The sequence below is a fragment of the Meleagris gallopavo genome, chromosome 8 (genome assembly GCF_905368555.1).
Source record: "Meleagris gallopavo chromosome 8, MGAL_WU_HG_1.1, whole genome shotgun sequence".
Lineage (NCBI taxonomy): Eukaryota > Metazoa > Chordata > Aves > Galliformes > Phasianidae > Meleagris > Meleagris gallopavo.
In genome coordinates this window covers 25,773,220-25,788,735 of record NC_139411.1, presented here as the reverse complement: position 1 = coordinate 25,788,735, position 15,516 = coordinate 25,773,220, and the positions used below count along the sequence as shown (strand labels likewise).

Genomic DNA, 15,516 nt, shown 5'->3' with positions numbered 1-15,516 from the left:
TTTGGTGTTTTTATCGTTTTTGCTGATTTTTTCCAATCTGTGGAATTGTCACTAGGAAACCACTGTGGTACAGAAACTATATGAATTCTGCATTCTTCTTCGTATCTCTTTATCAAGTGATAGATACAGCCTGTCCACTCCATTCTTTCCCTTTTTCCTATTCAGTGACAGCAAATAAAGACACCAGTTAAAGCCAGTTGTGGATATTAGGGCTGTTTTCAGCTCAACTTCTTAGCAAAGCAAGGCACACATGCTTACTCTGCATGTAATCTTAATGTCTTATGAACACTTCCAACCAACCTCTCCCAAACATACCAGAAGAGTTGAGTTACCAATATACTTTGTTCCTACATTTTCTTCCTGTTCAGTCAAAAGGAGCAGCCCAAAAAGTCATCAGCAGCATTTTTTTGCTGTAAGTGGGAAAGGTAGAAAAACAGCAGGAGAACTTTACATTTACACAAGGAGACAATATAAAATCTCAGTTTAAATTGCTTAGTATCCATTCACTGAGAGACGCACATCCACAAGAAAGGAGTTGTGCAGCAACCCGCGTTTTCTTATATGAATACTTGTCAACTAGCAGACAAATCAAAGAAGTCAGTTGGTTCTTTCCAGGCTTACACTTGTGACATTGAACTTAAATGCTCCCTATTTCTGAATTCTGGTCTTGAGTTTAGGTAATGATTTCTTTCTCAATAGTGACTTTCTGTACTGGTTGAAACATAAACTACTTAAATGACTGCACTCAATACTTATTTATTGTCTCTTGCAGAATAATTTTTCCCAAACCTTTCTTGAACTATAATGTTCATCTGGAGAGCTCTGAATGTAGTCCATCCTAGATGTCTGCTCCAGATATTACCAAAAAATTGAATTTTGCATAATTCTTTCCATACGTGCATGTTGGTTTCTCAGTTAAATGATTTATGGACTCTTTCAGGATCAATTTCTGCCTTTGAGAAGATACAGAAAAAATAGCAGCCCTAATGCAAGAGGAAGATGTGAGGAAAATAAAAAAGCTTGTGTTTCCAGAGCAGTAAAAAAATATCTCAAAATGCTTTTCTTAAGAAAGCAGTTTCTGTCATGACCAGGAAATTTTCAGCTCAACTTTCTTCTACCTTGTTTATACAGGTGATCATCAGTTTTCTTCAATTTCTGGTGTGTCAGTCTCAGAGGATATTTACAGATCACATAATATTGAATTAGAATCATAGAAGTGTTAATGTGCAATATATGCAACAGAAAAATCAACACTGGTGTTCAAGCCTTCAGAAAAAAATAATAGAAATATGCTACTCCTGAGATTTAATGCAAAGTGAATGAAAAGAAACAGTGACAGTACTTTTCCATGCTCTTAGAATTAAGAGGATTCTAACACTAATCAAAACCTTTCACACATTCTTTTTTCCCATGCTGAAAATGGATCAAAGTTTGAAAATACAACTCAGAGATTATTATGTTTGCATGAGTATTTTACAATCTATAAACAAGACCTTTACTAAGCAAGCAACTTCTGTATGGAAAAAGTTCAATTTCCCATAAAGAATTCACAGGAAGATCTGTATGTTCAAAATGTACTTTCTATTTATTTCACCCCAGAAACTCATCTGACCAATTTCCTTTTCAGGAAGGAGGATAAGTGAAAGCATATGCTTGGTCATTCTATATTTTTTTAACTTCTTGAATTTCAGTAATAAGGAGATTTACTTGACTCAACCTAAACTAGGGATGGATAAAGATTTTTGATACAGCTGTGAACTTTTCTGCTTCTTTTAGAGCTGAAGAAACACAGCAATAGAGCCATCTGCCACATCTGCTTCTGTTATGAAGCATCAAGTATACTAAGGAAGATGATCCATGGTCATGGTACATGTTAATATCACCTTCTGACAAAGCAGGGTTTTCTTCATTCAGTTACATACACTGACCTGGTATTGAGTGGAAGGATTAGTGCCCTTTTACAATCTTTTGAACTTGTTCAATAGCCTTTGTTTCTGTTTGGAGAACCCGTTTCTTGTTAAAAAGCTTGAGCAACCAAATCCATCCTCCTTGAGCATTGCTGCTCACACACCACAGAATCACAGAACTCTTGTGGGCTTTCCAAAGCCTTCCTTCCTGAGCTGATGGTGGTCTCCCATGATTTCCTTGAAAATCCACACAACTGTGATTAGCTAGATACCCTAGACTTAGAAGAACAGTGTTCATTAAGAGCCTTGAAATGTGAATACTCATTGCTGCTTTGAAATCAAGGCCAAAATAGCATTTTATTTTTACTTAGCAGTATTAGAGAGCTCTCCACTAAGCCTGTCCAGAACTTTTGTGTTTTTTGAGATGAAGTGAGGAGAGAAAGCTTCTTCTCTAGAAATTTTGTACTAGTGAGTCTTTTGTTCAGCTGAACCCAAAGGCAGAATTTGGATCAGATGCTTTATTGTAAAATCTCCATTATTTCTTATAGATTTTCCTACCACTGTACAACCCAGCTGAGCAGATGGTGATATTCATTTATTTTTTCCTTTGAACTGTGAATATAACTGTCGTCTTCTGTCAGTCTTATCTTCCTGTTTTTGCTGTTGTTTATTGTTTTTTGTTTGTTTGCTTGTTTGTTTTCCTAAAATATTTGGTGATCTGATCAAAAGGATACTGAGAAATTGTTATGTGTTACTACCCTGGGTAAATTGCCTTCCAAATCCTACAGGTGAATATCATATCTAATCAGATTCCTACTGCATGACATCAGCTGCATAGAATTCAAATCAATACAAAAGTTCTCTTGCAGGTTTGAGCTCTTTCTGAGGGATCAGCTATTTCATTTAGCTGTTGTGTGCCGATTGCTGGAAAATAGCTGGGATGGTCTGAACGACAGTCTTCATTTCTGGTTTGGTGAGTGCTGTGAAAAGTCTCTGTATTTTAGTGTGTTATATAATAGAAACTCTTCTCAAAGCTTTCAGTGACAATCTAGATTGTCTTAAAAATGTCTAATTCTCTGCCTTATGGGTGACAATGATGTAAGTGCTACAGTCTAAAAAAGCCAATGGATGTGCTGGCTTCTTGTTGCTTTTTGGTTTTTGTGGATAAGTGTGTCTCTTAAGCAGCTGTGGTGAGCGGTTGACTTGTGAGCTGCCAGAAACTGGAAAATGAAATTATGCCTTCAAAGATAGCACCAAATAGAATAATTCAGCTGGAAGGGTCTATCAAAGATAATCTAGTCTAGCTGCCTAATCTTTTCAGGATTAGCCAAAAGCTGATGTGTATTAATAAACGCATTGTCCAGATACCTCATTAACACTGTCAGGAAGGGGATATCAAATGCCTACCTAAGGAGCCTGCTCTAGTGTTTGATCACCCACCCAGGAAAGAAACTTTGCATACTTGAGTCTCAATCAACACCTCAGAGACAAGCTTGGTTTTGGTGTTTTCTAACAAAAGCTTGGATTTTGTAATGTTGCTGTTGGGATTGTAATGTTTTATATTGGGATTTGTGCCTGGAGTTATCCATTCACATGCTTTCTTTCAGAAATCAGCACAAACTCTTTCACAGCTTTTAGTTTCTATACATTCCTGACTACTGGCGTAAATTCAGGAAGAAGCAATCTCAGGACAGTGTGTTTTCTGTCTGTACGTTACATGGCAGGATAGAGTTTGGGAAAGAAAACATAAATAGCCATTCACTTGTTAAATCTTGGATATGCTTGCAGTATGTGATGATTGAGAGGCCGTAAGTTGCATCAGGGTGGTTCTGGTTGAATACTGGGAACAGTTTCTCCTCAGAAAGAGTGGTGAGACAGGCTGCATGGGCAGGTGGTGAAGTCACTGTCTGTGATGTTCAAGAACTGTGGAGATGCGATTAGTGGGCATGGTGGGGTGGACAGTTGTTGGACTAGATGATTCTAGTGATCTTGTCCAACCTTAATGTTTCTATGATGATTTTTCCAGGCCTAAAATCTTGCAATTATAACCTTGGCAAGTTGTTAGGAGTTTTCTTACTTTATTTGCTCATAATTTTAAGCAATTCAAGAAGCAAAACAATTTCACTGCTTAAAAAAAGACTTAATAGTACAAATCTCATAGGAAATGTTATTTTTAGACCAGCTTTGTTACTAAATACATAAAAAAAGAAACTCAAATATTTTGATTAATCAGCCTTTAAATTAATGTAGAAGTATAAACACAACTTTGTTTCAAATCACTTACGAAGAAATGCTAAGTTCAGAAGTAACAGTGTTGCTGCTCTTCATGCTTAACTTCTGGCACTCCTGCTTGAAATGAAAGCTTGATTGAAGTAAACAGGCAAAAATTCCTCTAAAACTTACATTCATTTAGATGTTTACAGGGGAATTTGGAGCAATGAGCTTATGAAATAAAGTTACTTTTTAGATAAGAGCTATCACAGAATATAACTACCTCCTCTATTATAGTCTTTGTCTCTTCGTGAAACTTCAACCACAGAATCACAGAATCACAAAATTGTAGGGGTTGGAAGGGATCTCTAGAGATCATCAAGACCAACCCCCTGCCAAAGCAGGTTCCCTACACCAGGTCGCACAGGTAGGCGTCCAGGCGAGACTTGAATATCTCCAGAGAAGGAGACTCCGCAACCTCCCTGGGCAGCCCGTTCCAGTGCTCCGTCACCCTCACCGTGAAGAAGCTCTTATGCACATTCGTGCAAAACTTCCTGTGCTGCAGCTTATGCCCGCTTCCCCTCGTCCTGTCTCCACGTACCACTGAAAAGAGACTGGCCTCACCACTATGGCTGCCACACCTCAGATATTTATAAACCTGGATCAAGTCCCCTCTCAGTCTTCTTTTCTCAAGGCTAAACAGACCCAGTTCACTCAGCCTTTCTTCATAGGGGAGATGCTCCAGGCCCTTCACCATCTTTGTGGCCCTCGGCTGGACTCTTTCCAAGAGATCCCTGTCTTTTGTACTGGGGAGCCCCAAACTGGACACAGTACTCCAGATGAGGCCTTACCAGGGCAGAGTAGAGGGGGAGGATCACCTCCCTCGACCTGCTGGACCATTCCTTGGCTTGCTTTGATCACACAGCAGTCTATTTATGGTCAAACTGAGAAGCTGAACAAAGGTTATTCTTCAGTAATTTAAATCACTTTACTGATTAAGTTTGACTTTTCATGTATAGTCTGATTTCAAAAGAAGAAAAATAAATCTCCTTTCTAAAATGTCAAGGAAGACAAACCCTGTAGTACAATGCAAATGCATCTATTCAAGTTTATCAACAGTTTCTAGATCAAGATGGTGTACATCTTTAACTACTTCTGTATCTGGTATCTTTTTGGTACATGAAGTGAGCTAACTCTAGAAATTGATGGAGAAATGTCTTCCCCACCAAAAATCACAATTTCAACTAGTGCATTTGTTAGTAATTTTTATGAAGGGCTTGGTGATTAATTTTTTAGGAATGCTTTTCTACTATTTTGAGCTTTTTCTCCCCATGGGGAATTCTGAACTGGTTGACCTAGTTGAATCCTGAAGACCTTTCGCACAGCTAGAGAGTCAGAATGGGGCCAGTCAGTTGACACAGAAGGTCAAAAGATGCTATTACATATGGAATTGATGTACTGGAGTCTTTTGTAGGAAAATATCATTTAACAACTTGACCGAAGATGGAATTTCTCACTGAAACAGAAGATGTGTCATAGAAAGTAAATAACCTCAGGATTACAGTATTAGCTTAAGAAATCACATTACAAGCCCATGATTCAGACCAAAAATATGAACTTGTGTTTTCTGAATCCTGGAAAAGTATTGTACTTAGAGCTAAGTTATCAATATTGAGTTTGCTTTGACACTTCTCATTAAAATACTCAATTCATAAATCAAGCAACAAACTCAAGAATACAGCCTTACCGTTATAGTTTTAGTTTTCAGTAGTCTGTACACTGATTCAAACCAATCCATTTTAGAAGTATCTCAGAATTTCTTTGTTACAAAAGTTGTTTATCTGTATAGATGCATCTTCCTGAAAGAAACTTTGGGATATTTCTTCATTTGCCTTGAAGTAAAAAAAAAAAAAAAAAAAAAAAAAAAAAAAAAAAAAGCTAATGCTGCTTCTTCACAGCATAGCCATGATAAGTCCAATTTGTGTGCTGATAACTCAGGATCTTTCCTAGATATAGAAAGCTTTCATGATATTTCAACTCCTACCCATTAAATACCAAAAACTAGAGAGGAAATCTCTCTTTCTCTGAAAGACTGTGGAAGCACTAGTGCAACTGTTTTTCTGTTGCAGTAGCTTTTAATCCCTTGTCTGAAAACACTACTTTTATAGTAAAAGCTTAGCTCTTTAGAGGATGTATTTGTAGCAGTGAAGGGGAGGTGGAAAGAGGGAGAAGTGGAGATCTAGGATCAAGAATTCCATCAATATGGAGCTGAACTGGATGGTTTCCTAGCAGCTTTTCTCAATAACAGCTTCATGCCTTAGAGTAGATAGAAATTAAATTAAAATCCCATCAGTCTTGCTCTGTGTTTATTACTGGTAATCTTTGACTTTTTTTTTTGAAGCCTTATGATTATACAATCTTCTAGGGGGAAAAAAATTCATAGTATTTGTGTTTACAGTGAAAAGCTGAAAGATAATTGAATGCTCAAAAGCCAGAAATTCTGAATTTTATAGTGCTCAAGTTAACTACAGTGGAAGAAAGGATGTTTGTGTGTTGCAGGTTTCTTTTTCTAGTTAGAATACTAGAGATAAATAGAAGAAATAGCTGATGATGTTTTCCGATGGGGGGGAAAATTAGGACAGTAAGACTAAGTTTCATGCTGGAGTTCTCAAGGAAATCCTGTGCCAGGGCAATGAGAAGAGAATTGCTCTTTAGAGCCAGGAAAGCTTATTGATTGCAAGCCTTCCTTTTCTCCTGTGTTGAGAGTGGATATATTTAGCAAACATAGGCCCAGCACCCTTCTCCTCTAATAAACACCCCTCAGTGTGAGCTTACCTGCTCTTGTATCTCCTATTACAGAGCTGTTTCATGCTTAAGAGGTGAATAGATCTTAAAATTCTGAAAGGTTTCTCTTAAACAGGAAAATTATATAGATATCTCAGGAATATTTGAGGATACCTCAAATATAAATGCTGCTCAAGCATTCTTAGATCTTCTGATGATGGTTTGACTATTTCTGATTAAGGTTTTGCTGTTTCAGTAGGGCTTCCTCTACTTCTTTTTCTCCCGCTCTTGCTCTACTTCCTGCCCATTTCGTCTTGAACAACTCATTCACCAATTTCTGTGTTCCTTTGCTGCCTTTCTTCAATGCTACAAAGTAAATTAGCCATCCCTGTGATCCTACTTTCTGTTTCTTTGTGTCTGCATTCACACATTGTACCACATCTTCCTTAAATCATTGTAGTCTAGAATAAAACAACTAGTTTTATTTTTGAAATTTTCTGTGAAATGTAGAAATAACTTTTTTTCTGCATTTAATACTACATCTTTGTGGGAAGTTCTTCAGTTCACATTGCCTAAGAAACGAGAACATATTTGTTATGATAAAATGAAGAAATTCTCTATTCTTTTTCTTCAAGTACTCACTGATTTTTATTTCTTTTCCTTTGGAGCAAAGGGCAGAAGTCTGCATTTCAGCACAAAGGGAATTTCAATGAAACCTGCTCCAAGCAATTCTTTGGTTATTACTTTTTAATGCCTACCTGTTAGCATACTTCCCTCTCTACTTTGACATTTAGCTTTAATCTGTGTATAGATATAAACATCGTTTCTGTGCTCAGATTTGAGTCTGCCCCAGTGCCCTTGAAACAACTTGCAGAGGTGAAGTGCATGAGAGGAACATGGCAACAATATTATTGTGTAATTGAAGAACAGATGTTAAAAAAGAACAAAATCACAATTATTTTATTTTCCATTTAAAGTACTAAGATCCAATCCCCAATTCCCCACATATGAGCCCAAGAGAATAAAAACCAGAAATAAATTCAATTGATACAACTTTTCCTTGTAATTACATGGGTAGAGATCTGTGTAGCAAGCTGTAAATGTCAAGAGTCCATTTGGCTTCTCATTCCCAGGGTAGCTGTACTGAACACAGGATTTATTTGAATTTTATTCTGAGTTAACTTACATCCTGATCCTCTCTAGGAGACAAAATCAAAAAAAATTTGGACTAGAATTGAACTCAAGAGCTCCTCTAATGAAATTCTCCTTGGTGTCAGACAGAATTGGCTGTTCTGGTAGCATTACTGTTTGATGCCCATCTAGCTTGCCCACAAAGATTTGAAGACTGGCAGCTTCACTACATGCTCTGAAAAAGGATAGCACACTTCTTTGTTACAGTCTATTGAATGCGTGGAGATCATCATTACGTTCCTTAAGCTTTTTTTTTTTTTTTTCTTTTTTTGTTTAAATCTTCACTTTCATCCAGCTACTCTCCATGTGTAGATCCCTGGAATATGGGTGGCCATAAGTATCACTTCTAAATGCTCTTCTGAAGATTTTTTTTCCAGCCTTAAAGATTCTAAGATCATCTAGTCTGACTGTCAACCCATTGCCCACTGACCATGTCCCTCAGTGCTACATCTCCATATTCCCTGGACATTTCAGGGGATGGTGACTCCCCCACCTCCCTGGACAGCCTGTGACAGTGCCCCTCCACTCCTTCAGAGGAGAAATTCTTCTTAATATCCCACCTGAACTTCTCTGGCAAAACATAATGCCATTATCTCTTGTCATCAAAACGGAAATATTGCAGGAGCAAAACAGGATCTGGACTCAAGAAGCCTACTGAAAAGTGGGAACAAAGATTACTGTTATCTAATATCTGCTACTTGAGGGGGAAAAAAATCAATGTTCTAATTTAAAAATGACCTCTCACTATAAATAGCAGGTAATGTAATGCAAGATAAACTGAACTTTTATGCAAATTTATTTTATGTAAATTAATGCATTCTGAAATTATTAAATCTCATCTAAAAACAATGTTTAGAAATTTTACAATTATGAAAACATTTTACTTCTGGAGGGGAAAAAAGGTCTGTAAATCAATCCAATATCTCATTCAGTACAAAACGTACTCTCAAGTTACAAAGTCTTCTAACAGATGTGCTCTATGTAACTCATGAAACTCAGTTTGGAGAATTTGTATCTGGTGGGAAACAGTTATGATGGAGAAGGGTCTTCCTGTTTCATTGTTAGATCTGTTGACATTGTTTAAAATGAGCCTCCAGTAGTATGCTTTGGGAGTAGTCCTAAATACTCTCCTTCACAGAAGTTTTACCATCTGGTCACACAGTGGAGCATCCTGTAGAAAAAAGACATTCCCTGAATCTCCTATAGGCAGAAGCAAGATGCGTTATCTTTGCTTAGACTGTGAATGTGACTTAAGGGCCAACTCAGATTCTGCTTGTATGAAGTGTTTAAAATATGCAAATTCCACAGTTCCTGAAGGGATTTCAAGATATCTAAAGACAGAGGAAGATGGTGCAGTCACTGTGGTCAGGACAGCTTCTTTAGCAGCTGTAGCCACCCACATTAGTTGTTAATTTTCTGCCAGGCCTTCCAAAGCATCCAAACTTAAATCAGAAGTTCCAGGCTTCAGTACAGTCATTCCTAAAGCAAAAACATAACGTCATGAAAATCAATTGGGCTGTTTGATCACACCAGTCACTTCTGCTCTGACTTAATGAACTCATGACTCAGCCTCTCAGCACAGATGTAGGAGACAGCTTAAGGCAGAGAAGATTTAGATTTTCTCCCTAGGACTTGGTAGAGGAACTCCTGTAGCTTGCAAATTTTCCTGTTAACTGCATTGCTTTTCCCTGTATGTGATCCAGTCCCTTTAGGACCACCTGCATATCCTTGGCTGGAAGCGCACAAGGAGTTCTACCATCTGCTGTCCAATTTCTTAAATGCTGATATTTAAGCAAACTTAAAGGAGTTGGATGTTTTATTTAGTTCTCAGTTATTTCATATATCAGGAGACTTTATCCTCATTATTACTGTTTTATGCTCCTCTGTCATGAAATTTAACCTGCAATCCTCACTGGAAGTCTTCATTGTGAAACCTTAGGGATTTTCTGGAAGCTGAGTCTTACTTTGGTGCTAATCTTTGCATATGTAGTGCTCTCTACTTGGATTTATCTATTCCTTCTTTCTTCTTCTTGTCTTTTAGGGAGAAAAAAAAATTGCTAGGTCCAAGGGAATACTATAAAGAGGAAAAAGATATCACATCTCCAAACAGTGATAAGAATAGTGTCAGAATTCTTTTCCTCAATCTCATATGCTTTGTTCCATGCAATAGGATGTTGTTACAGATGGGCAGTAATTGTGGTACTCCATGCATATACTTAATGTAGAAAACCAAGCTTTTAACTCTTCTAAAGAACAAAGAATAAGAGAGCCTTTGGGAGAACTGGTACTATAGGTCACAGCTTAACTGTAAAGACATCAGATGAGCCCTGTTGTACAGATGAACCAGTCTGCCTAATAATCAAGTGGCTCTGAAACCCTACTGCCCTGCTGGGTTTTGTTTTTTGTTGGTTTTGTTTGTTTTGTTTTCTGAATGGTTCCATCCTGCAGTAATCAAATATATACTGCCCAAGGAAAGAGAAATGATGTACTGTTGGACTGATAAATGCTTTTGTCATACTTAATTGGGTTTATTCGTTAGGCTCTTTCCACTATCCCTGCAGAGGTTAATCAGTGCATACATACATAAGGAACTAGAAGATGTTCTGAGCAGAAAATGTAAAATGTCTTTGAATTACAGCAGTTAAGGAGTCATCTGATTTATCATTTACATTCTCTTCACAGTACTTGAAGGACTTTGCTTTAAAATTACATTAAAACAAAAGCAGCCAGAGAGCTGTCTTATTCAAAATTTATAATTAAGACTCTGCTTTGTTTTTTATTGTTGGTTTTTTCCTCTTCATGCTTTAATATTTCAAATTCCATTTCTTTCTTGAAGAGTGTTTCCTACAATCCAAGGCAATTTCTGTTGCACCACGCTGCACATTATGTTGAAAACATTTCCTCCCCCACTCAGTGTCCCAGAATGAGAAGATGTTTGAGGATTTCAAAGCTGAAGTTTTCTTTTCATTTTCAGTATATTTCAATTCTATGCCATAGAACTGTATAATGTCGCTTCTATCTGGAGTATAGATATTAGTTCAGGTCCCCACGATGATATCTTGATTCTTTGAGTCCTTTCAGTTGTGTTTTTGTTTTTTTGTTTGTTTGTTTTTAGAGCAACAAACAGTCCTGCATAGCCATTTCTACTCTACTTTATGTAAACAGTTCAGTGTGCAATTTCTCTTTAACTGAGGTCATAACATATGCTATGATAGCAGCAGTACTGTTGGTGCTGAGAAGAGGGAATGGAGATGGACACATTCACAAAAGCGATGAACGTTGTAGACAACAGTGGGAGCTGTCTATCCAATGTTCTGTGGCTGCGCTTTCATGTCAAATGCTGCCATATCTTCACTTACATTCTCATCTGACCAGATAGATGTTCAGGTGCCTGTAGCCATGTTACTGTACTGGTATGCCTGGGTTAATAACTCCTAAGCCTCTGAGTTTCAGATTGATGTGGTAACTCAGTTTCAACACTGGCAGAGATGTGGATTGTAGCCTGTGATTTACAGGCACACAAGGTAGGTCTGGAGTGGCAAGCTGTCTGTTAGACATGTTCCCTTTGCCCCTGCTTCTAGAAGGTCCCAGAACTTGATAGCACTAATAGAACTTCTCCAGACCAGCACTTTCTCACAATACGCTTCTGTCCACAGTTCACCATTAATCACTCAAGTTGATAAGCTGAGACAAAATTTCTTGTCTGATTTGTGCTGTTTGAGGCCCTTTCCTGAGAAGGTGACATCTAAAAATATGTCCTCCCTCAGCATATATGCCATCTTTCATTGCACCAACTCAGTTATCCTGGCTGCTGCTGTGACTTACAGATCACCACCCTTGATGTTGTCTGATATATTCAGATGCTGTTCACATTTGATTAGTACAAAGTTCTATAAATATAAACTAAACTTTTCAAAGTAGCATCAAAATATCAAACATCCCACTACTGAGCACTGATGACCTCACTTCTGCCTTGTCCATAGAACTTTATGTTCTGGTCTTTGGCCACTGCAGGGCCGCACTGTATTGATTGCTTCTATAATTCATTTTTCCTATGAATGAGATATCGCTGCTTTACTGCCAAAGGAATGGAGCGAGATTCCTGGAACTGGTGCTTGAGGGATATCTTAAAGACTTGAATTCTCCTAACCAACAGATAATTAACTTCCTCTGCTGGTTTTCAAGAAACTCTGGCAGTAAAATATTGCTTTTGCTTTTTGATATTAAACATCTCCTCAGCAGTTTCATCAGTGGAAGAGTAGTATGTTAACTGAAATGGGAGGCTATAATACATTCTAAACATCATCTCAAAGATCAAGATGCTACAAAATAGCTGCAGGTTGTTAGTAAGTACTCATGGTTCAATCTTTTGATAATGTGCAGTTAGGATGAAGCTTTTCTATTTTTTTTCTCATAATCATTTTGCCAGGCACAGCTGTTTGTTTGCTATGTGACAGATTTTCAGAATGTTTTCTGCTGTATTTCAGTGAGAATGAGCCACACACCTTGGTACAAATGCTGATAAACTCAATCTCAGAAGCACAGGTAATTTTCAGTTCAAGTAAGAAACTGATCTTGCTTCATCTGTTCTGTAGTTAAGTAGTGCTCTAGAATTTCTCAGAAGGTTGGGTGGGCAGCAGCACTGCAGCTTGGAGGCTCTCTGGTGTGGGTGTTCTGCAAACCTGCTTGCACCTGTGTCGGAGCTCATACAAAGACACAGAGAATGCTCTGTGCTCTATAACAAAATCCATCTGAATCCTATATTCTACCTGAATCAAACAATTCAAAAATATCTCTAAATTATTTATTTTGATAGCAACTGATCTAGGTAACTTTCTAACTGGAAAACAAAAGAAAAATATCTTCTCAGTCCTCTGGTGAGATGGTTCTGCTCTTCAAAATACTTTTTCTTCCTTGGGTATTTTTGCCAATCAACATCTCAACACAAAATTTTGGGTTTTCTTAAAAGTAGGAATTCTGTACTGACTTGCAAAGCTGTAGATTTAACACTGCCATTCAGAATTCAAGCTCTGGGGTATTTACCATCATTCTTGAAAGGATAAGCATTCCTTCTGGGGACAGAAAGGAATAACTTTTCCTTCTGAGACACTACATTTAATAACTGAGTAATATCCCGGTTAAGTGTTGTTTTTTTTTCCTTGGGAGAAAAGCAGTTTTTGAAGGCAATATAAAAACTAAATAAGCACATCTTGCCACAAACTTCCTGTGTCACACTTTCTGAGTCATGTAATCTCCCACATACCTGTATGTCCGTATGTAAGAAATGAAAGTGGAAATGATGCTTCTGCTCAGCTGACGCAATCTCATTTCAGGAGAAGTTTAATCCAGCCGCAAGTCAGAGGTTAGTCACTAACCCTTCTCCATCAATTAGTTGCAGGCAGTCCTGAGTACAGTTGGTTAAAGCCAAATGTGTGACTGATTACACTGGGCTGTATAAAGTCTGTCTTGGCAGCTACCAGATTGGCCCCCTCAACAAGTACAAACACATTGGAACCCCTTCCCAGTCCAGAATGGTCTGGCACAGTTAATGTGGCTAGTGCTGACCTGGGGCAGAAGTTTCTTAAACCTACTGGTCAGAAGTAGCTCAGTCTCCACCTTTCTTTTGATCCACTCCTTTTTCTTGTCTGTGTCCTGCAAATGGCCAGCAGCCAGATATTTCTTTAATCTGTTGCAGGTTTGGGGTCAGCATTTACTGTAGTCAAATAAAATATCCCTCCTTTCACTTCTATGGATGTTGGATCAGACTTTGAAGAAGTGACACTTTTAAAAACAACAGAGAAATGAAGTCCCTGAGCTAATTAGATATGCTGGCATGTGTATTGCTCCTTCCATCTGCCAAGTTTCAGAGAGCTGTATGGCTAGGAACAATAATTCTTCACGTTCCAGATACGGAACGTGGCAGATACCGTATGGCTTCATTTCCTCTGGCCATGACTCCTAACAGTGTTGGACTTCAAGTTCCAGCATGCCGTAACATTATTGTTATATCTGATTTCATGTTAGCCATGCTTTACCTGTCATTTTTTTCATGTTGAAAAGTGGGCTGATTTTAATCTGCCTTTTCATTTCAAAGCAGCTGGCCAAAAAGTTACAAATCCAGCAAGCAAACAAGTTTCCTGGCAAAAGAGATGTAGGAAATATCATCATTACATAAACAATGTAATTAGAAAAAGACCCCAACTCCCTCAGGGAATTGATTCTTCTCTTCCTTCCTTCTTTAAATGTTCCAGTTATGGAACACTGACTTTGTTTTCTTGGATTAAGTTTGCACAATCAACGTGTGCTTCAAAGGATAATCCATAGAAATTATCAAAATATGCACAATTCAGAAGATAATGGCAAAACCTTAATACAGACATTCATGCAAAGTTTGGTCAGAGGTTTTAACTTCCAAGCCTCGGTTTCTTCATTAAGCTTTCGCTGAATACTTGGAGATTAGTGGGGGGGGACAACTGGAACAAATCTAGATCTAGAAGTCCAAAGCTGTGTGTTTTCCTGCTTAATTCTGGCAACCTTGCTAACATTTCCCTGCTTGCTTTTCTGACACTGATCAACCGGTATGTGGAGCCATAAAGTTATTCACCTTTGGGTGAGACATTTCAGGCAGCAATAAAGGATGAAAGAAAGCAGTAATAGGGCTATGTGGACCCCTAATAGACCTGCAGCTTCCTAGAAATGTGATCACAATCTGGTATTTTGATAGGAAAGAGTTTTGTTAAAGTTCCAGCTGGGGTGGGGAAGGAGAGGCTGGCAGAGGGCAGAGGCTGGCATAGAATGTGCTTGAGGAAGGCAGAGTAGAGTGCTTGGGATGGACACAAGGGTCTCTCAGGTGGGCTTTCTGTGGAAGGCTGCTTAAAGAAGGAAGCACAGACATGGGAAGAGTCTTTGTGTGAGCTCATAAAGATGTGATGGGAGAAAAGGGACATAGGTGATCATCTCAAAGGAAAGAGGAGATGCTTTGGTTCAGCCCCACCAGGCTGGGGTGTCCAGGGGAAGTGTGGATCTTGCCCTCTCAGCACTGTTGTACTCATACCTCAGGGCACTTGCAAGGTGGGAGGAGGATTTAGGCAGCTCCGGGGTGGTGTCAGTAGCAACAGTATGAACCTGTGTGAAAGTAACTCCCTATCCCACAGAGAGGGGTTAGTGGGCACACAGTAACCATGGCAGTGGCTACTGCAGCCTTCCCAGGCTGCAACATATCCTCTGCTGAAGTTTATAAGAAATAGGATCTTAAGGAAAAAACAAAACAGTTTGTCCTATTTCATTGAGATCCCTGGGGAAGAAGGCTCACCAGGGACCTGATTTTTCCTAATATTTCACCATCTCTTGCTGTCAGTGGAGTCTTTTTTTTTTTTTTTTCTTTGAAGTCTGATGATGATTCTAAGTAACTTATGTCAATTAG

General features: G+C 38.4%; 1 long non-coding RNA gene across 3 annotated transcripts in view; it reads left to right on the top strand.

Moving 5' to 3' along the window:
* The window catches only part of LOC109368854 (uncharacterized), a 225,057-nt gene that overhangs the window by 160,125 nt on the left and 49,416 nt on the right, over window positions 1–15,516 (top strand). For all 3 annotated transcript variants that reach the window (XR_014884714.1, XR_014884716.1, XR_014884715.1), the window contains one exon: window positions 2,777–2,880. This is a non-coding gene — a long non-coding RNA (uncharacterized LOC109368854). The remainder of the gene's footprint in view (window positions 1–2,776; window positions 2,881–15,516) is intronic.